The sequence below is a fragment of the Lithobates pipiens genome, unplaced genomic scaffold, assembly GCF_037356315.1.
Source record: "Lithobates pipiens isolate NorthernLeopardFrog02 unplaced genomic scaffold, aLitPip1_a1.2 Scaffold_18, whole genome shotgun sequence".
NCBI classification, from domain to species: domain Eukaryota; kingdom Metazoa; phylum Chordata; class Amphibia; order Anura; family Ranidae; genus Lithobates; species Lithobates pipiens.
Genome location: NW_027507758.1, coordinates 579,391,630 through 579,410,919, shown reverse-complemented (window position 1 = coordinate 579,410,919; position 19,290 = coordinate 579,391,630). Strand labels below are relative to the sequence as shown.

At 43.9% G+C, this 19,290-nt stretch overlaps 18 non-coding genes across 18 annotated transcripts; all 18 read left to right on the top strand.

Annotated features, from left to right (window-relative positions):
- The first annotated feature begins 286 nt into the window (after positions 1-286).
- Positions 287-368, top strand: TRNAS-CGA (transfer RNA serine (anticodon CGA)). The gene has a single exon. It is a non-coding gene; the product is annotated as a tRNA-Ser (tRNA).
- Positions 369-2,325: 1,957 nt separating this feature from the next.
- Positions 2,326-2,407, top strand: TRNAS-CGA (transfer RNA serine (anticodon CGA)). Its single transcript has one exon. It is a non-coding gene; the product is annotated as a tRNA-Ser (tRNA).
- Positions 2,408-4,147: 1,740 nt separating this feature from the next.
- On the top strand, positions 4,148-4,229 carry TRNAS-AGA (transfer RNA serine (anticodon AGA)). Its single transcript has one exon. It is a non-coding gene; the product is annotated as a tRNA-Ser (tRNA).
- A 135-nt stretch (positions 4,230-4,364) lies between these two features.
- Positions 4,365-4,446, top strand: TRNAS-CGA (transfer RNA serine (anticodon CGA)). The gene has a single exon. It is a non-coding gene; the product is annotated as a tRNA-Ser (tRNA).
- A 1,739-nt stretch (positions 4,447-6,185) lies between these two features.
- TRNAS-AGA (transfer RNA serine (anticodon AGA)) lies at positions 6,186-6,267 on the top strand. Its single transcript has one exon. It is a non-coding gene; the product is annotated as a tRNA-Ser (tRNA).
- Positions 6,268-6,402: 135 nt separating this feature from the next.
- TRNAS-CGA (transfer RNA serine (anticodon CGA)) lies at positions 6,403-6,484 on the top strand. Its single transcript has one exon. It is a non-coding gene; the product is annotated as a tRNA-Ser (tRNA).
- A 1,740-nt stretch (positions 6,485-8,224) lies between these two features.
- Positions 8,225-8,306, top strand: TRNAS-AGA (transfer RNA serine (anticodon AGA)). Its single transcript has one exon. It is a non-coding gene; the product is annotated as a tRNA-Ser (tRNA).
- Positions 8,307-8,441: 135 nt separating this feature from the next.
- Positions 8,442-8,523, top strand: TRNAS-CGA (transfer RNA serine (anticodon CGA)). Its single transcript has one exon. It is a non-coding gene; the product is annotated as a tRNA-Ser (tRNA).
- A 1,740-nt stretch (positions 8,524-10,263) lies between these two features.
- On the top strand, positions 10,264-10,345 carry TRNAS-AGA (transfer RNA serine (anticodon AGA)). The gene has a single exon. It is a non-coding gene; the product is annotated as a tRNA-Ser (tRNA).
- Positions 10,346-10,480: 135 nt separating this feature from the next.
- On the top strand, positions 10,481-10,562 carry TRNAS-CGA (transfer RNA serine (anticodon CGA)). Its single transcript has one exon. It is a non-coding gene; the product is annotated as a tRNA-Ser (tRNA).
- Positions 10,563-12,303: 1,741 nt separating this feature from the next.
- On the top strand, positions 12,304-12,385 carry TRNAS-AGA (transfer RNA serine (anticodon AGA)). Its single transcript has one exon. It is a non-coding gene; the product is annotated as a tRNA-Ser (tRNA).
- Positions 12,386-12,520: 135 nt separating this feature from the next.
- TRNAS-CGA (transfer RNA serine (anticodon CGA)) lies at positions 12,521-12,602 on the top strand. The gene has a single exon. It is a non-coding gene; the product is annotated as a tRNA-Ser (tRNA).
- A 1,740-nt stretch (positions 12,603-14,342) lies between these two features.
- TRNAS-AGA (transfer RNA serine (anticodon AGA)) lies at positions 14,343-14,424 on the top strand. The gene has a single exon. It is a non-coding gene; the product is annotated as a tRNA-Ser (tRNA).
- Positions 14,425-14,559: 135 nt separating this feature from the next.
- Positions 14,560-14,641, top strand: TRNAS-CGA (transfer RNA serine (anticodon CGA)). Its single transcript has one exon. It is a non-coding gene; the product is annotated as a tRNA-Ser (tRNA).
- A 1,741-nt stretch (positions 14,642-16,382) lies between these two features.
- On the top strand, positions 16,383-16,464 carry TRNAS-AGA (transfer RNA serine (anticodon AGA)). Its single transcript has one exon. It is a non-coding gene; the product is annotated as a tRNA-Ser (tRNA).
- Positions 16,465-16,599: 135 nt separating this feature from the next.
- TRNAS-CGA (transfer RNA serine (anticodon CGA)) lies at positions 16,600-16,681 on the top strand. The gene has a single exon. It is a non-coding gene; the product is annotated as a tRNA-Ser (tRNA).
- A 1,740-nt stretch (positions 16,682-18,421) lies between these two features.
- On the top strand, positions 18,422-18,503 carry TRNAS-AGA (transfer RNA serine (anticodon AGA)). The gene has a single exon. It is a non-coding gene; the product is annotated as a tRNA-Ser (tRNA).
- Positions 18,504-18,638: 135 nt separating this feature from the next.
- On the top strand, positions 18,639-18,720 carry TRNAS-CGA (transfer RNA serine (anticodon CGA)). The gene has a single exon. It is a non-coding gene; the product is annotated as a tRNA-Ser (tRNA).
- Positions 18,721-19,290: the final 570 nt, after the last annotated feature.

Sequence of the window (19,290 nt, the reverse complement as noted above, 5' to 3'; positions counted from 1 at the left end):
TGACTTCAATGGAAGTTTTTCCTAGAGCTTCTTCAGCTTACAAACAACCTCTCTTAGGTACCACAGTAGGTAGTTGTGGCCGAGTGGTTAAGGCGATGGACTAGAAATCCATTGGGGTTTCCCCGCGCAGGTTCAAATCCTGCCGACTACGTTCTGCTTTGATCATTTTCAATCATGTGTTGTTTTTTTGAATTCTCCTGAGTCAATTGGCACAAAGCTCACTGCTACCTCAAGTCACAAATCTACTTAACCTTTTCCATGTCTCAAAGGTAAGCCTAACCCATGTGTAGTTGTGGCCGAGTGGTTAAGGCGATGGACTCGAAATCCATTAAGGTCTCCCTGCGCAGGTTCAAATCCTGCCAACTACGGCATGTTCTTGGACAGTTCTGCAAAGGTCTGACTTTATGAATTCAACAGGCGCATTCCTTACGCTTCAAATCTTCATTTGCAGCTTTCTCTCCAGCAAAGAAAACAAAGGCCAGCAGTGGCATAACCAAATCTCATTACACTAGTACTAAAGGCCAGCAGTGTATTAGATTTTCTGACACTGTACATATACAGCTATGAAACTGCAGAACCTAAGCAGAAGAAGGGCAGCACAATCTTTAAGGCAATAGCTAACATTTCCAGGCTACTTCTTAGGCGCAAATTTAAGATGTTCCCTACAAAATAGAGCTTTGAATTTAGATCTACTTTATCGGTCTACATCAAACACGTTCTTGTTTATGTCTCTCTAGCTGGTATTTTCCATGGGTTGTTGGTGGTATCGTGGTGAAAATAGTTGCCTTCCAAACAATAGAAAAGCATTGCTAAAATTGAGCAGACACAGACCTGTCATCCGGCCCGCTTTTCTCCAATCAGCTTACAGACCCCTGGTGATGGTAATTGAAGCTGCCTGTGTGAAAGGGTCCTTAAAGAGACAATTCTTAATTATGTCCCTGCTGCCCCCTGTGGTGGGGCAATATATTCAAGAATCAGCAGAAGAAAGCACAGATCAACAGAGTGAATAAAGCAAAAGCAGGGAGATACTTGCATTGCAAGTCTTCGAATCATCGTCTTCTAAAGAATAGGAGCTTTATACCCTGCTTCCCTACTGGAATTATGCCTTCACTGATGGTCAGGAGATCACTCCACCCCAACAGTGCAGGCATAAATCGGTGTGCTCAGGAAGGCACCCAGCAGAGGGACATGGTCCATACAAAGGGTGCCAGAACTTTGTCGAAAGACGGGCTGTGGGTCCAGGACAGTAGAGCGTTCGGGGCATTAGGGTGGTAGGTCTGAACTGAAAAAGCAAAGCCTTGCACTTCAAAGTTAGCCTCTTCCATGTGGTCAAGGTAGGCCATATAGACATGATTGTAGTTGTGGCCGAGTGGGTAAGGCAATGGATTTGAACTCTATTGTGGGGTCTCTCTGCTCCAGCTTCATAATCCTGCCAACTACAGTCTGTTCTTGGATTGTCTAAATGGGGGTCTCCCTGCACAGGTTAAAATCTTGCCAACTATACGGTCTGTTCTTGGATTGTCCCATGAAGATATGACTCTCAGCAGTTATGGTTCCTGTACTGCAAGTGGCTTGTGTTATTGTCATGGACAACATATGCACTCTTGCTTCAGGTTAGGAATGCCCACAGTACAGAAGTGTCTTCTTTTCTCTAAAGAAGTGGCTTGGATTAGTTGCAAAGCATTTTTCAACCTAAAATGTACACAGAGCACACAGGTGTGGGAAGGTTGGAGCACATAGAGCAAGGATGAAGGAATATTAGCCATCTCCAGGTAGTAGAACTTCCAGTGGGATGGTTTTTCATCATATAAGCATTTCCTCAGGTTTCCAGACCAGAGTCTTTTCATGCCACAAGCCAAAAGTTTAGAACGTATGGTACTATGTTTTTCACAAATACTGAAAAGTTCTATTTTTATAAGCTGAATGTATAATGCCTTTCTGTGGGCATTTGTCCGTCTGTTCTTTAGTCATTCAAACACTATGGAAGACTTGCCCTCCACCACAAGACGTGTGCTTAGATCTTCACCTTATACTTAGTGTGACTTCAATGGAAGTTTTTCCTAGAGCTTCTTCAGCTTACAAACAACCTCTCTTAGGTACCACAGTAGGTAGTTGTGGCCGAGTGGTTAAGGCGATGGACTAGAAATCCATTGGGGTTTCCCCGCGCAGGTTCAAATCCTGCCGACTACGTTCTGCTTTGATCATTTTCAATCATGTGTTGTTTTTTTGAATTCTCCTGAGTCAATTGGCACAAAGCTCACTGCTACCTCAAGTCACAAATCTACTTAACCTTTTCCATGTCTCAAAGGTAAGCCTAACCCATGTGTAGTTGTGGCCGAGTGGTTAAGGCGATGGACTCGAAATCCATTAAGGTCTCCCTGCGCAGGTTCAAATCCTGCCAACTACGGCATGTTCTTGGACAGTTCTGCAAAGGTCTGACTTTATGAATTCAACAGGCGCATTCCTTACGCTTCAAATCTTCATGTGCAGCTTTCTCTCCAGCAAAGAAAACAAAGGCCAGCAGTGGCATAACCAAATCTCATTACACTAGTACTAAAGGCCAGCAGTGTATTGGATTTTCTGACACTGTACATATACAGCTATGAAACTGGAGAACCTAAGCAGAAGAAGGGCAGCACAATCTTTAAGGCAATAGCTAACATTTCCAGGCTACTTCTTAGGCGCAAATTTAAGATGTTCCCTACAAAATAGAGCTTTGAATTTAGATCTACTTTATCGGTCTACATCAAACACGTTCTTGTTTATGTCTCTCTAGCTGGTATTTTCCATGGGTTGTTGGTGGTATCGTGGTGAAAATAGTTGCCTTCCAAACAATAGAAAAGCATTGCTAAAATTGAGCAGACACAGACCTGTCATCCGGCCCGCTTTTCTCCAATCAGCTTACAGACCCCTGGTGATGGTAATTGAAGCTGCCTGTGTGAAAGGGTCCTTAAAGAGACAATTCTTAATTATGTCCCTGCTGCCCCCTGTGGTGGGGCAATATATTCAAGAATCAGCAGAAGAAAGCACAGATCAACAGAGTGAATAAAGCAAAAGCAGGGGGATACTTGCATTGCAAGTCTTCGAATCATCGTCTTCTAAAGAATAGGAGCTTTATACCCTGCTTCCCTACTGGAATTATGCCTTCACTGTTGGTCAGGAGATCACTCCACCCCAACAGTGCAGGCATAAATCGGTGTGCTCAGGAAGGCACCCAGCAGAGGGACATGGTCCATACAAAGGGTGCCAGAACTTTGTCGAAAGACGGGCTGTGGGTCCAGGACAGTAGAGCGTTCGGGGCATTAGGGTGGTAGGTCTGAACTGAAAAAGCAAAGCCTTGCACTTCAAAGTTAGCCTCTTCCATGTGGTCAAGGTAGGCCATATAGACATGATTGTAGTTGTGGCCGAGTGGGTAAGGCAATGGATTTGAACTCTATTGTGGGGTCTCTCTGCTCCAGCTTCATAATCCTGCCAACTACAGTCTGTTCTTGGATTGTCTAAATGGGGGTCTCCCTGCACAGGTTAAAATCTTGCCAACTATACGGTCTGTTCTTGGATTGTCCCATGAAGATATGACTCTCAGCAGTTATGGTTCCTGTACTGCAAGTGGCTTGTGTTATTGTCATGGACAACATATGCACTCTTGCTTCAGGTTAGGAATGCCCACAGTACAGAAGTGTCTTCTTTTCTCTAAAGAAGTGGCTTGGATTAGTTGCAAAGCATTTTTCAACCTAAAATGTACACAGAGCACACAGGTGTGGGAAGGTTGGAGCACATAGAGCAAGGATGAAGGAATATTAGCCATCTCCAGGTAGTAGAACTTCCAGTGGGATGGTTTTTCATCATATAAGCATTTCCTCAGGTTTCCAGACCAGAGTCTTTTCATGCCACAAGCCAAAAGTTTAGAACGTATGGTACTATGTTTTTCACAAATACTGAAAAGTTCTATTTTTATAAGCTGAATGTATAATGCCTTTCTGTGGGCATTTGTCCGTCTGTTCTTTAGTCATTCAAACACTATGGAAGACTTGCCCTCCACCACAAGACGTGTGCTTAGATCTTCACCTTATACTTAGTGTGACTTCAATGGAAGTTTTTCCTAGAGCTTCTTCAGCTTACAAACAACCTCTCTTAGGTACCACAGTAGGTAGTCGTGGCCGAGTGGTTAAGGCGATGGACTAGAAATCCATTGGGGTTTCCCCGCGCAGGTTCAAATCCTGCCGACTACGTTCTGCTTTGATCATTTTCAATCATGTGTTGTTTTTTTGAATTCTCCTGAGTCAATTGGCACAAAGCTCACTGCTACCTCAAGTCACAAATCTACTTAACCTTTTCCATGTCTCAAAGGGAGGCCTAACCCATGTGTAGTTGTGGCCGAGTGGTTAAGGCGATGGACTCGAAATCCATTAGGGTCTCCCTGCGCAGGTTCAAATCCTGCCAACTACGGCATGTTCTTGGACAGTTCTGCAAAGGTCTGACTTTATGAATTCAACAGGCGCATTCCTTACGCTTCAAATCTTCATTTGCAGCTTTCTCTCCAGCAAAGAAAACAAAGGCCAGCAGTGGCATAACCAAATCTCATTACACTAGTACTAAAGGCCAGCAGTGTATTAGATTTTCTGACACTGTACATATACAGCTATGAAACTGCAGAACCTAAGCAGAAGAAGGGCAGCACAATCTTTAAGGCAATAGCTAACATTTCCAGGCTACTTCTTAGGCGCAAATTTAAGATGTTCCCTACAAAATAGAGCTTTGAATTTAGATCTACTTTATCGGTCTACATCAAACACGTTCTTGTTTATGTCTCTCTAGCTGGTATTTTCCATGGGTTGTTGGTGGTATCGTGGTGAAAATAGTTGCCTTCCAAACAATAGAAAAGCATTGCTAAAATTGAGCAGACACAGACCTGTCATCCGGCCCGCTTTTCTCCAATCAGCTTACAGACCCCTGGTGATGGTAATTGAAGCTGCCTGTGTGAAAGGGTCCTTAAAGAGACAATTCTTAATTATGTCCCTGCTGCCCCCTGTGGTGGGGCAATATATTCAAGAATCAGCAGAAGAAAGCACAGATCAACAGAGTGAATAAAGCAAAAGCAGGGAGATACTTGCATTGCAAGTCTTCGAATCATCGTCTTCTAAAGAATAGGAGCTTTATACCCTGCTTCCCTACTGGAATTATGCCTTCACTGATGGTCAGGAGATCACTCCACCCCAACAGTGCAGGCATAAATCGGTGTGCTCAGGAAGGCACCCAGCAGAGGGACATGGTCCATACAAAGGGTGCCAGAACTTTGTCGAAAGACGGGCTGTGGGTCCAGGACAGTAGAGCGTTCGGGGCATTAGGGTGGTAGGTCTGAACTGAAAAAGCAAAGCCTTGCACTTCAAAGTTAGCCTCTTCCATGTGGTCAAGGTAGGCCATATAGACATGATTGTAGTTGTGGCCGAGTGGGTAGGCAATGGATTTGAACTCTATTGTGGGGTCTCTCTGCTCCAGCTTCATAATCCTGCCAACTACAGTCTGTTCTTGGATTGTCTAAATGGGGGTCTCCCTGCACAGGTTAAAATCTTGCCAACTATACGGTCTGTTCTTGGATTGTCCCATGAAGATATGACTCTCAGCAGTTATGGTTCCTGTACTGCAAGTGGCTTGTGTTATTGTCATGGACAACATATGCACTCTTGCTTCAGGTTAGGAATGCCCACAGTACAGAAGTGTCTTCTTTTCTCTAAAGAAGTGGCTTGGATTAGTTGCAAAGCATTTTTCAACCTAAAATGTACACAGAGCACACAGGTGTGGGAAGGTTGGAGCACATAGAGCAAGGATGAAGGAATATTAGCCATCTCCAGGTAGTAGAACTTCCAGTGGGATGGTTTTTCATCATATAAGCATTTCCTCAGGTTTCCAGACCAGAGTCTTTTCATGCCACAAGCCAAAAGTTTAGAACGTATGGTACTATGTTTTTCACAAATACTGAAAAGTTCTATTTTTATAAGCTGAATGTATAATGCCTTTCTGTGGGCATTTGTCCGTCTGTTCTTTAGTCATTCAAACACTATGGAAGACTTGCCCTCCACCACAAGACGTGTGCTTAGATCTTCACCTTATACTTAGTGTGACTTCAATGGAAGTTTTTCCTAGAGCTTCTTCAGCTTACAAACAACCTCTCTTAGGTACAACAGTAGGTAGTCGTGGCCGAGTGGTTAAGGCGATGGACTAGAAATCCATTGGGGTTTCCCCGCGCAGGTTCAAATCCTGCCGACTACGTTCTGCTTTGATCATTTTCAATCATGTGTTGTTTTTTTGAATTCTCCTGAGTCAATTGGCACAAAGCTCACTGCTACCTCAAGTCACAAATCTACTTAACCTTTTCCATGTCTCAAAGGGAGGCCTAACCCATGTGTAGTTGTGGCCGAGTGGTTAAGGCGATGGACTCGAAATCCATTAGGGTCTCCCTGCGCAGGTTCAAATCCTGCCAACTACGGCATGTTCTTGGACAGTTCTGCAAAGGTCTGACTTTATGAATTCAACAGGCGCATTCCTTACGCTTCAAATCTTCATTTGCAGCTTTCTCTCCAGCAAAGAAAACAAAGGCCAGCAGTGGCATAACCAAATCTCATTACACTAGTACTAAAGGCCAGCAGTGTATTAGATTTTCTGACACTGTACATATACAGCTATGAAACTGCAGAACCTAAGCAGAAGAAGGGCAGCACAATCTTTAAGGCAATAGCTAACATTTCCAGGCTACTTCTTAGGCGCAAATTTAAGATGTTCCCTACAAAATAGAGCTTTGAATTTAGATCTACTTTATCGGTCTACATCAAACACGTTCTTGTTTATGTCTCTCTAGCTGGTATTTTCCATGGGTTGTTGGTGGTATCGTGGTGAAAATAGTTGCCTTCCAAACAATAGAAAAGCATTGCTAAAATTGAGCAGACACAGACCTGTCATCCGGCCCGCTTTTCTCCAATCAGCTTACAGACCCCTGGTGATGGTAATTGAAGCTGCCTGTGTGAAAGGGTCCTTAAAGAGACAATTCTTAATTATGTCCCTGCTGCCCCCTGTGGTGGGGCAATATATTCAAGAATCAGCAGAAGAAAGCACAGATCAACAGAGTGAATAAAGCAAAAGCAGGGAGATACTTGCATTGCAAGTCTTCGAATCATCGTCTTCTAAAGAATAGGAGCTTTATACCCTGCTTCCCTACTGGAATTATGCCTTCACTGATGGTCAGGAGATCACTCCACCCCAACAGTGCAGGCATAAATCGGTGTGCTCAGGAAGGCACCCAGCAGAGGGACATGGTCCATACAAAGGGTGCCAGAACTTTGTCGAAAGACGGGCTGTGGGTCCAGGACAGTAGAGCGTTCGGGGCATTAGGGTGGTAGGTCTGAACTGAAAAAGCAAAGCCTTGCACTTCAAAGTTAGCCTCTTCCATGTGGTCAAGGTAGGCCATATAGACATGATTGTAGTTGTGGCCGAGTGGGTAAGGCAATGGATTTGAACTCTATTGTGGGGTCTCTCTGCTCCAGCTTCATAATCCTGCCAACTACAGTCTGTTCTTGGATTGTCTAAATGGGGGTCTCCCTGCACAGGTTAAAATCTTGCCAACTATACGGTCTGTTCTTGGATTGTCCCATGAAGATATGACTCTCAGCAGTTATGGTTCCTGTACTGCAAGTGGCTTGTGTTATTGTCATGGACAACATATGCACTCTTGCTTCAGGTTAGGAATGCCCACAGTACAGAAGTGTCTTCTTTTCTCTAAAGAAGTGGCTTGGATTAGTTGCAAAGCATTTTTCAACCTAAAATGTACACAGAGCACACAGGTGTGGGAAGGTTGGAGCACATAGAGCAAGGATGAAGGAATATTAGCCATCTCCAGGTAGTAGAACTTCCAGTGGGATGGTTTTTCATCATATAAGCATTTCCTCAGGTTTCCAGACCAGAGTCTTTTCATGCCACAAGCCAAAAGTTTAGAACGTATGGTACTATGTTTTTCACAAATACTGAAAAGTTCTATTTTTATAAGCTGAATGTATAATGCCTTTCTGTGGGCATTTGTCCGTCTGTTCTTTAGTCATTCAAACACTATGGAAGACTTGCCCTCCACCACAAGACGTGTGCTTAGATCTTCACCTTATACTTAGTGTGACTTCAATGGAAGTTTTTCCTAGAGCTTCTTCAGCTTACAAACAACCTCTCTTAGGTACCACAGTAGGTAGTCGTGGCCGAGTGGTTAAGGCGATGGACTAGAAATCCATTGGGGTTTCCCCGCGCAGGTTCAAATCCTGCCGACTACGTTCTGCTTTGATCATTTTCAATCATGTGTTGTTTTTTTGAATTCTCCTGAGTCAATTGGCACAAAGCTCACTGCTACCTCAAGTCACAAATCTACTTAACCTTTTCCATGTCTCAAAGGGAGGCCTAACCCATGTGTAGTTGTGGCCGAGTGGTTAAGGCGATGGACTCGAAATCCATTAGGGTCTCCCTGCGCAGGTTCAAATCCTGCCAACTACGGCATGTTCTTGGACAGTTCTGCAAAGGTCTGACTTTATGAATTCAACAGGCGCATTCCTTACGCTTCAAATCTTCATTTGCAGCTTTCTCTCCAGCAAAGAAAACAAAGGCCAGCAGTGGCATAACCAAATCTCATTACACTAGTACTAAAGGCCAGCAGTGTATTAGATTTTCTGACACTGTACATATACAGCTATGAAACTGCAGAACCTAAGCAGAAGAAGGGCAGCACAATCTTTAAGGCAATAGCTAACATTTCCAGGCTACTTCTTAGGCGCAAATTTAAGATGTTCCCTACAAAATAGAGCTTTGAATTTAGATCTACTTTATCGGTCTACATCAAACACGTTCTTGTTTATGTCTCTCTAGCTGGTATTTTCCATGGGTTGTTGGTGGTATCGTGGTGAAAATAGTTGCCTTCCAAACAATAGAAAAGCATTGCTAAAATTGAGCAGACACAGACCTGTCATCCGGCCCGCTTTTCTCCAATCAGCTTACAGACCCCTGGTGATGGTAATTGAAGCTGCCTGTGTGAAAGGGTCCTTAAAGAGACAATTCTTAATTATGTCCCTGCTGCCCCCTGTGGTGGGGCAATATATTCAAGAATCAGCAGAAGAAAGCACAGATCAACAGAGTGAATAAAGCAAAAGCAGGGAGATACTTGCATTGCAAGTCTTCGAATCATCGTCTTCTAAAGAATAGGAGCTTTATACCCTGCTTCCCTACTGGAATTATGCCTTCACTGATGGTCAGGAGATCACTCCACCCCAACAGTGCAGGCATAAATCGGTGTGCTCAGGAAGGCACCCAGCAGAGGGACATGGTCCATACAAAGGGTGCCAGAACTTTGTCGAAAGACGGGCTGTGGGTCCAGGACAGTAGAGCGTTCGGGGCATTAGGGTGGTAGGTCTGAACTGAAAAAGCAAAGCCTTGCACTTCAAAGTTAGCCTCTTCCATGTGGTCAAGGTAGGCCATATAGACATGATTGTAGTTGTGGCCGAGTGGGTAAGGCAATGGATTTGAACTCTATTGTGGGGTCTCTCTGCTCCAGCTTCATAATCCTGCCAACTACAGTCTGTTCTTGGATTGTCTAAATGGGGGTCTCCCTGCACAGGTTAAAATCTTGCCAACTATACGGTCTGTTCTTGGATTGTCCCATGAAGATATGACTCTCAGCAGTTATGGTTCCTGTACTGCAAGTGGCTTGTGTTATTGTCATGGACAACATATGCACTCTTGCTTCAGGTTAGGAATGCCCACAGTACAGAAGTGTCTTCTTTTCTCTAAAGAAGTGGCTTGGATTAGTTGCAAAGCATTTTTCAACCTAAAATGTACACAGAGCACACAGGTGTGGGAAGGTTGGAGCACATAGAGCAAGGATGAAGGAATATTAGCCATCTCCAGGTAGTAGAACTTCCAGTGGGATGGTTTTTCATCATATAAGCATTTCCTCAGGTTTCCAGACCAGAGTCTTTTCATGCCACAAGCCAAAAGTTTAGAACGTATGGTACTATGTTTTTCACAAATACTGAAAAGTTCTATTTTTATAAGCTGAATGTATAATGCCTTTCTGTGGGCATTTGTCCGTCTGTTCTTTAGTCATTCAAACACTATGGAAGACTTGCCCTCCACCACAAGACGTGTGCTTAGATCTTCACCTTATACTTAGTGTGACTTCAATGGAAGTTTTTCCTAGAGCTTCTTCAGCTTACAAACAACCTCTCTTAGGTACAACAGTAGGTAGTCGTGGCCGAGTGGTTAAGGCGATGGACTAGAAATCCATTGGGGTTTCCCCGCGCAGGTTCAAATCCTGCCGACTACGTTCTGCTTTGATCATTTTCAATCATGTGTTGTTTTTTTGAATTCTCCTGAGTCAATTGGCACAAAGCTCACTGCTACCTCAAGTCACAAATCTACTTAACCTTTTCCATGTCTCAAAGGGAGGCCTAACCCATGTGTAGTTGTGGCCGAGTGGTTAAGGCGATGGACTCGAAATCCATTAGGGTCTCCCTGCGCAGGTTCAAATCCTGCCAACTACGGCATGTTCTTGGACAGTTCTGCAAAGGTCTGACTTTATGAATTCAACAGGCGCATTCCTTACGCTTCAAATCTTCATTTGCAGCTTTCTCTCCAGCAAAGAAAACAAAGGCCAGCAGTGGCATAACCAAATCTCATTACACTAGTACTAAAGGCCAGCAGTGTATTAGATTTTCTGACACTGTACATATACAGCTATGAAACTGCAGAACCTAAGCAGAAGAAGGGCAGCACAATCTTTAAGGCAATAGCTAACATTTCCAGGCTACTTCTTAGGCGCAAATTTAAGATGTTCCCTACAAAATAGAGCTTTGAATTTAGATCTACTTTATCGGTCTACATCAAACACGTTCTTGTTTATGTCTCTCTAGCTGGTATTTTCCATGGGTTGTTGGTGGTATCGTGGTGAAAATAGTTGCCTTCCAAACAATAGAAAAGCATTGCTAAAATTGAGCAGACACAGACCTGTCATCCGGCCCGCTTTTCTCCAATCAGCTTACAGACCCCTGGTGATGGTAATTGAAGCTGCCTGTGTGAAAGGGTCCTTAAAGAGACAATTCTTAATTATGTCCCTGCTGCCCCCTGTGGTGGGGCAATATATTCAAGAATCAGCAGAAGAAAGCACAGATCAACAGAGTGAATAAAGCAAAAGCAGGGAGATACTTGCATTGCAAGTCTTCGAATCATCGTCTTCTAAAGAATAGGAGCTTTATACCCTGCTTCCCTACTGGAATTATGCCTTCACTGATGGTCAGGAGATCACTCCACCCCAACAGTGCAGGCATAAATCGGTGTGCTCAGGAAGGCACCCAGCAGAGGGACATGGTCCATACAAAGGGTGCCAGAACTTTGTCGAAAGACGGGCTGTGGGTCCAGGACAGTAGAGCGTTCGGGGCATTAGGGTGGTAGGTCTGAACTGAAAAAGCAAAGCCTTGCACTTCAAAGTTAGCCTCTTCCATGTGGTCAAGGTAGGCCATATAGACATGATTGTAGTTGTGGCCGAGTGGGTAAGGCAATGGATTTGAACTCTATTGTGGGGTCTCTCTGCTCCAGCTTCATAATCCTGCCAACTACAGTCTGTTCTTGGATTGTCTAAATGGGGGGTCTCCCTGCACAGGTTAAAATCTTGCCAACTATACGGTCTGTTCTTGGATTGTCCCATGAAGATATGACTCTCAGCAGTTATGGTTCCTGTACTGCAAGTGGCTTGTGTTATTGTCATGGACAACATATGCACTCTTGCTTCAGGTTAGGAATGCCCACAGTACAGAAGTGTCTTCTTTTCTCTAAAGAAGTGGCTTGGATTAGTTGCAAAGCATTTTTCAACCTAAAATGTACACAGAGCACACAGGTGTGGGAAGGTTGGAGCACATAGAGCAAGGATGAAGGAATATTAGCCATCTCCAGGTAGTAGAACTTCCAGTGGGATGGTTTTTCATCATATAAGCATTTCCTCAGGTTTCCAGACCAGAGTCTTTTCATGCCACAAGCCAAAAGTTTAGAACGTATGGTACTATGTTTTTCACAAATACTGAAAAGTTCTATTTTTATAAGCTGAATGTATAATGCCTTTCTGTGAGCATTTGTCAGTCTGTTCTTTAGTCATTCAAACACTATGGAAGACTTGCCCTCCACCACAAGACGTGTGCTTAGATCTTCACCTTATACTTAGTGTGACTTCAATGGAAGTTTTTCCTAGAGCTTCTTCAGCTTACAAACAACCTCTCTTAGGTACCACAGTAGGTAGTCGTGGCCGAGTGGTTAAGGCGATGGACTAGAAATCCATTGGGGTTTCCCCGCGCAGGTTCAAATCCTGCCGACTACGTTCTGCTTTGATCATTTTCAATCATGTGTTGTTTTTTTGAATTCTCCTGAGTCAATTGGCACAAAGCTCACTGCTACCTCAAGTCACAAATCTACTTAACCTTTTCCATGTCTCAAAGGGAGGCCTAACCCATGTGTAGTTGTGGCTGAGTGGTTAAGGCGATGGACTCGAAATCCATTAGGGTCTCCCTGCGCAGGTTCAAATCCTGCCAACTACGGCATGTTCTTGGACAGTTCTGCAAAGGTCTGACTTTATGAATTCAACAGGCGCATTCCTTACGCTTCAAATCTTCATTTGCAGCTTTCTCTCCAGCAAAGAAAACAAAGGCCAGCAGTGGCATAACCAAATCTCATTACACTAGTACTAAAGGCCAGCAGTGTATTGGATTTTCTGACACTGTACATATACAGCTATGAAACTGCAGAACCTAAGCAGAAGAAGGGCAGCACAATCTTTAAGGCAATAGCTAACATTTTCAGGCTACTTCTTAGGCGCAAATTTAAGATGTTCCCTACAAAATAGAGCTTTGAATTTAGATCTACTTTATCGGTCTACATCAAACACGTTCTTGTTTATGTCTCTCTAGCTGGTATTTTCCATGGGTTGTTGGTGGTATCGTGGTGAAAATAGTTGCCTTCCAAACAATAGAAAAGCATTGCTAAAATTGAGCAGACACAGACCTGTCATCCGGCCCGCTTTTCTCCAATCAGCTTACAGACCCCTGGTGATGGTAATTGAAGCTGCCTGTGTGAAAGGGTCCTTAAAGAGACAATTCTTAATTATGTCCCTGCTGCCCCCTGTGGTGGGGCAATATATTCAAGAATCAGCAGAAGAAAGCACAGATCAACAGAGTGAATAAAGCAAAAGCAGGGAGATACTTGCATTGCAAGTCTTCGAATCATCGTCTTCTGAAGAATAGGAGCTTTATACCCTGCTTCTCTACTGGAATTATGCCTTCACTGTTGGTCAGGAGATCACTCCACCCCAACAGTGCAGGCATAAATCGGTGTGCTCAGGAAGGCACCCAGCAGAGGGACATGGTCCATACAAAGGGTGCCAGAACTTTGTCGAAAGACGGGCTGTGGGTCCAGGACAGTAGAGCGTTCGGGGCATTAGGGTGGTAGGTCTGAACTGAAAAAGCAAAGCCTTGCACTTCAAAGTTAGCCTCTTCCATGTGGTCAAGGTAGGCCATATAGACATGATTGTAGTTGTGGCCGAGTGGGTAAGGCAATGGATTTGAACTCTATTGTGGGGTCTCTCTGCTCCAGCTTCATAATCCTGCCAACTACAGTCTGTTCTTGGATTGTCTAAATGGGGGTCTCCCTGCACAGGTTAAAATCTTGCCAACTATACGGTCTGTTCTTGGATTGTCCCATGAAGATATGACTCTCAGCAGTTATGGTTCCTGTACTGCAAGTGGCTTGTGTTATTGTCATGGACAACATATGCACTCTTGCTTCAGGTTAGGAATGCCCACAGTACAGAAGTGTCTTCTTTTCTCTAAAGAAGTGGCTTGGATTAGTTGCAAAGCATTTTTCAACCTAAAATGTACACAGAGCACACAGGTGTGGGAAGGTTGGAGCACATAGAGCAAGGATGAAGGAATATTAGCCATCTCCAGGTAGTAGAACTTCCAGTGGGATGGTTTGTCATCATATAAGCATTTCCTCAGGTTTCCAGACCAGAGTCTTTTCATGCCACAAGCCAAAAGTTTAGAACGTATGGTACTATGTTTTTCACAAATACTGAAAAGTTCTATTTTTATAAGCTGAATGTATAATGCCTTTCTGTGGGCATTTGTCCGTCTGTTCTTTAGTCATTCAAACACTATGGAAGACTTGCCCTCCACCACAAGACGTGTGCTTAGATCTTCACCTTATACTTAGTGTGACTTCAATGGAAGTTTTTCCTAGAGCTTCTTCAGCTTACAAACAACCTCTCTTAGGTACCACAGTAGGTAGTCGTGGCCGAGTGGTTAAGGCGATGGACTAGAAATCCATTGGGGTTTCCCCGCGCAGGTTCAAATCCTGCCGACTACGTTCTGCTTTGATCATTTTCAATCATGTGTTGTTTTTTTGAATTCTCCTGAGTCAATTGGCACAAAGCTCACTGCTACCTCAAGTCACAAATCTACTTAACCTTTTCCATGTCTCAAAGGGAAGCCTAACCCATGTGTAGTTGTGGCCGAGTGGTTAAGGCGATGGACTCGAAATCCATTAGGGTCTCCCTGCGCAGGTTCAAATCCTGCCAACTACGGCATGTTCTTGGACAGTTCTGCAAAGGTCTGACTTTATGAATTCAACATGCGCATTCCTTACGCTTCAAATCTTCATGTGCAGCTTTCTCTCCAGCAAAGAAAACAAAGGCCAGCAGTGGCATAACCAAATCTCATTACACTAGTACTAAAGGCCAGCAGTGTATTGGATTTTCTGACACTGTACATATACAGCTATGAAACTGGAGAACCTAAGCAGAAGAAGGGCAGCACAATCTTTAAGGCAATAGCTAACATTTCCAGGCTACTTCTTAGGCGCAAATTTAAGATGTTCCCTACAAAATAGAGCTTTGAATTTAGATCTACTTTATCGGTCTACATCAAACACGTTCTTGTTTATGTCTCTCTAGCTGGTATTTTCCATGGGTTGTTGGTGGTATCGTGGTGAAAATAGTTGCCTTCCAAACAATAGAAAAGCATTGCTAAAATTGAGCAGACACAGACCTGTCATCCGGCCCGCTTTTCTCCAATCAGCTTACAGACCCCTGGTGATGGTAATTGAAGCTGCCTGTGTGAAAGGGTCCTTAAAGAGACAATTCTTAATTATGTCCCTGCTGCCCCCTGTGGTGGGGCAATATATTCAAGAATCAGCAGAAGAAAGCACAGATCAACAGAGTGAATAAAGCAAAAGCAGGGAGATACTTGCATTGCAAGTCTTCGAATCATCGTCTTCTAAAGAATAGGAGCTTTATACCCTGCTTCCCTACTGGAATTATGCCTTCACTGATGGTCAGGAGATCACTCCACCCCAACAGTGCAGGCATAAATCGGTGTGCTCAGGAAGGCACCCAGCAGAGGGACATGGTCCATACAAAGGGTGCCAGAACTTTGTCGAAAGACGGGCTGTGGGTCCAGGACAGTAGAGCGTTCGGGGCATTAGGGTGGTAGGTCTGAACTGAAAAAGCAAAGCCTTGCACTTCAAAGTTAGCCTCTTCCATGTGGTCAAGGTAGGCCATATAGACATGATTGTAGTTGTGGCCGAGTGGGTAAGGCAATGGATTTGAACTCTATTGTGGGGTCTCTCTGCTCCAGCTTCATAATCCTGCCAACTACAGTCTGTTCTTGGATTGTCTAAATGGGGGGTCTCCCTGCACAGGTTAAAATCTTGCCAACTATACGGTCTGTTCTTGGATTGTCCCATGAAGATATGACTCTCAGCAGTTATGGTTCCTGTACTGCAAGTGGCTTGTGTTATTGTCATGGACAACATATGCACTCTTGCTTCAGGTTAGGAATGCCCACAGTACAGAAGTGTCTTCTTTTCTCTAAAGAAGTGGCTTGGATTAGTTGCAAAGCATTTTTCAACCTAAAATGTACACAGAGCACACAGGTGTGGGAAGGTTGGAGCACATAGAGCAAGGATGAAGGAATATTAGCCATCTCCAGGTAGTAGAACTTCCAGTGGGATGGTTTTTCATCATATAAGCATTTCCTCAGGTTTCCAGACCAGAGTCTTTTCATGCCACAAGCCAAAAGTTTAGAACGTATGGTACTATGTTTTTCACAAATACTGAAAAGTTCTATTTTTATAAGCTGAATGTATAATGCCTTTCTGTGAGCATTTGTCAGTCTGTTCTTTAGTCATTCAAACACTATGGAAGACTTGCCCTCCACCACAAGACGTGTGCTTAGATCTTCACCTTATACTTAGTGTGACTTCAATGGAAGTTTTTCCTAGAGCTTCTTCAGCTTACAAACAACCTCTCTTAGGTACCACAGTAGGTAGTCGTGGCCGAGTGGTTAAGGCGATGGACTAGAAATCCATTGGGGTTTCCCCGCGCAGGTTCAAATCCTGCCGACTACGTTCTGCTTTGATCATTTTCAATCATGTGTTGTTTTTTTGAATTCTCCTGAGTCAATTGGCACAAAGCTCACTGCTACCTCAAGTCACAAATCTACTTAACCTTTTCCATGTCTCAAAGGGAGGCCTAACCCATGTGTAGTTGTGGCTGAGTGGTTAAGGCGATGGACTCGAAATCCATTAGGGTCTCCCTGCGCAGGTTCAAATCCTGCCAACTACGGCATGTTCTTGGACAGTTCTGCAAAGGTCTGACTTTATGAATTCAACAGGCGCATTCCTTACGCTTCAAATCTTCATTTGCAGCTTTCTCTCCAGCAAAGAAAACAAAGGCCAGCAGTGGCATAACCAAATCTCATTACACTAGTACTAAAGGCCAGCAGTGTATTGGATTTTCTGACACTGTACATATACAGCTATGAAACTGCAGAACCTAAGCAGAAGAAGGGCAGCACAATCTTTAAGGCAATAGCTAACATTTTCAGGCTACTTCTTAGGCGCAAATTTAAGATGTTCCCTACAAAATAGAGCTTTGAATTTAGATCTACTTTATCGGTCTACATCAAACACGTTCTTGTTTATGTCTCTCTAGCTGGTATTTTCCATGGGTTGTTGGTGGTATCGTGGTGAAAATAGTTGCCTTCCAAACAATAGAAAAGCATTGCTAAAATTGAGCAGACACAGACCTGTCATCCGGCCCGCTTTTCTCCAATCAGCTTACAGACCCCTGGTGATGGTAATTGAAGCTGCCTGTGTGAAAGGGTCCTTAAAGAGACAATTCTTAATTATGTCCCTGCTGCCCCCTGTGGTGGGGCAATATATTCAAGAATCAGCAGAAGAAAGCACAGATCAACAGAGTGAATAAAGCAAAAGCAGGGAGATACTTGCATTGCAAGTCTTCGAATCATCGTCTTCTGAAGAATAGGAGCTTTATACCCTGCTTCTCTACTGGAATTATGCCTTCACTGTTGGTCAGGAGATCACTCCACCCCAACAGTGCAGGCATAAATCGGTGTGCTCAGGAAGGCACCCAGCAGAGGGACATGGTCCATACAAAGGGTGCCAGAACTTTGTCGAAAGACGGGCTGTGGGTCCAGGACAGTAGAGCGTTCGGGGCATTAGGGTGGTAGGTCTGAACTGAAAAAGCAAAGCCTTGCACTTCAAAGTTAGCCTCTTCCATGTGGTCAAGGTAGGCCATATAGACATGATTGTAGTTGTGGCCGAGTGGGTAAGGCAATGGATTTGAACTCTATTGTGGGGTCTCTCTGCTCCAGCTTCATAATCCTGCCAACTACAGTCTGTTCTTGGATTGTCTAAATGGGGGTCTCCCTGCACAGGTTAAAATCTTGCCAACTATACGGTCTGTTCTTGGATTGTCCCATGAAGATATGACTCTCAGCAGTTATGGTTCCTGTACTGCAAGTGGCTTGTGTTATTGTCATGGACAACATATGCACTCTTGCTTCAGGTTAGGAATGCCCACAGTACAGAAGTGTCTTCTTTTCTCTAAAGAAGTGGCTTGGATTAGTTGCAAAGCATTTTTCAACCTAAAATGTACACAGAGCACACAGGTGTGGGAAGGTTGGAGCACATAGAGCAAGGATGAAGGAATATTAGCCATCTCCAGGTAGTAGAACTTCCAGTGGGATGGTTTGTCATCATATAAGCATTTCCTCAGGTTTCCAGACCAGAGTCTTTTCATGCCACAAGCCAAAAGTTTAGAACGTATGGTACTATGTTTTTCACAAATACTGAAAAGTTCTATTTTTATAAGCTGAATGTATAATGCCTTTCTGTGGGCATTTGTCCGTCTGTTCTTTAGTCATTCAAACACTATGGAAGACTTGCCCTCCACCACAAGACGTGTGCTTAGATCTTCACCTTATACTTAGTGTGACTTCAATGGAAGTTTTTCCTAGAGCTTCTTCAGCTTACAAACAACCTCTCTTAGGTACCACAGTAGGTAGTCGTGGCCGAGTGGTTAAGGCGATGGACTAGAAATCCATTGGGGTTTCCCCGCGCAGGTTCAAATCCTGCCGACTACGTTCTGCTTTGATCATTTTCAATCATGTGTTGTTTTTTTGAATTCTCCTGAGTCAATTGGCACAAAGCTCACTGCTACCTCAAGTCACAAATCTACTTAACCTTTTCCATGTCTCAAAGGGAAGCCTAACCCATGTGTAGTTGTGGCCGAGTGGTTAAGGCGATGGACTCGAAATCCATTAGGGTCTCCCTGCGCAGGTTCAAATCCTGCCAACTACGGCATGTTCTTGGACAGTTCTGCAAAGGTCTGACTTTATGAATTCAACATGCGCATTCCTTACGCTTCAAATCTTCATGTGCAGCTTTCTCTCCAGCAAAGAAAACAAAGGCCAGCAGTGGCATAACCAAATCTCATTACACTAGTACTAAAGGCCAGCAGTGTATTGGATTTTCTGACACTGTACATATACAGCTATGAAACTGGAGAACCTAAGCAGAAGAAGGGCAGCACAATCTTTAAGGCAATAGCTAACATTTCCAGGCTACTTCTTAGGCGCAAATTTAAGATGTTCCCTACAAAATAGAGCTTTGAATTTAGATCTACTTTATCGGTCTACATCAAACACGTTCTTGTTTATGTCTCTCTAGCTGGTATTTTCCATGGGTTGTTGGTGGTATCGTGGTGAAAATAGTTGCCTTCCAAACAATAGAAAAGCATTGCTAAAATTGAGCAGACACAGACCTGTCATCCGGCCCGCTTTTCTCCAATCAGCTTACAGACCTCTGGTGATGGTAATTGAAGCTGCCTGTGTGAAAGGGTCCTTAAAGAGACAATTCTTAATTATGTCC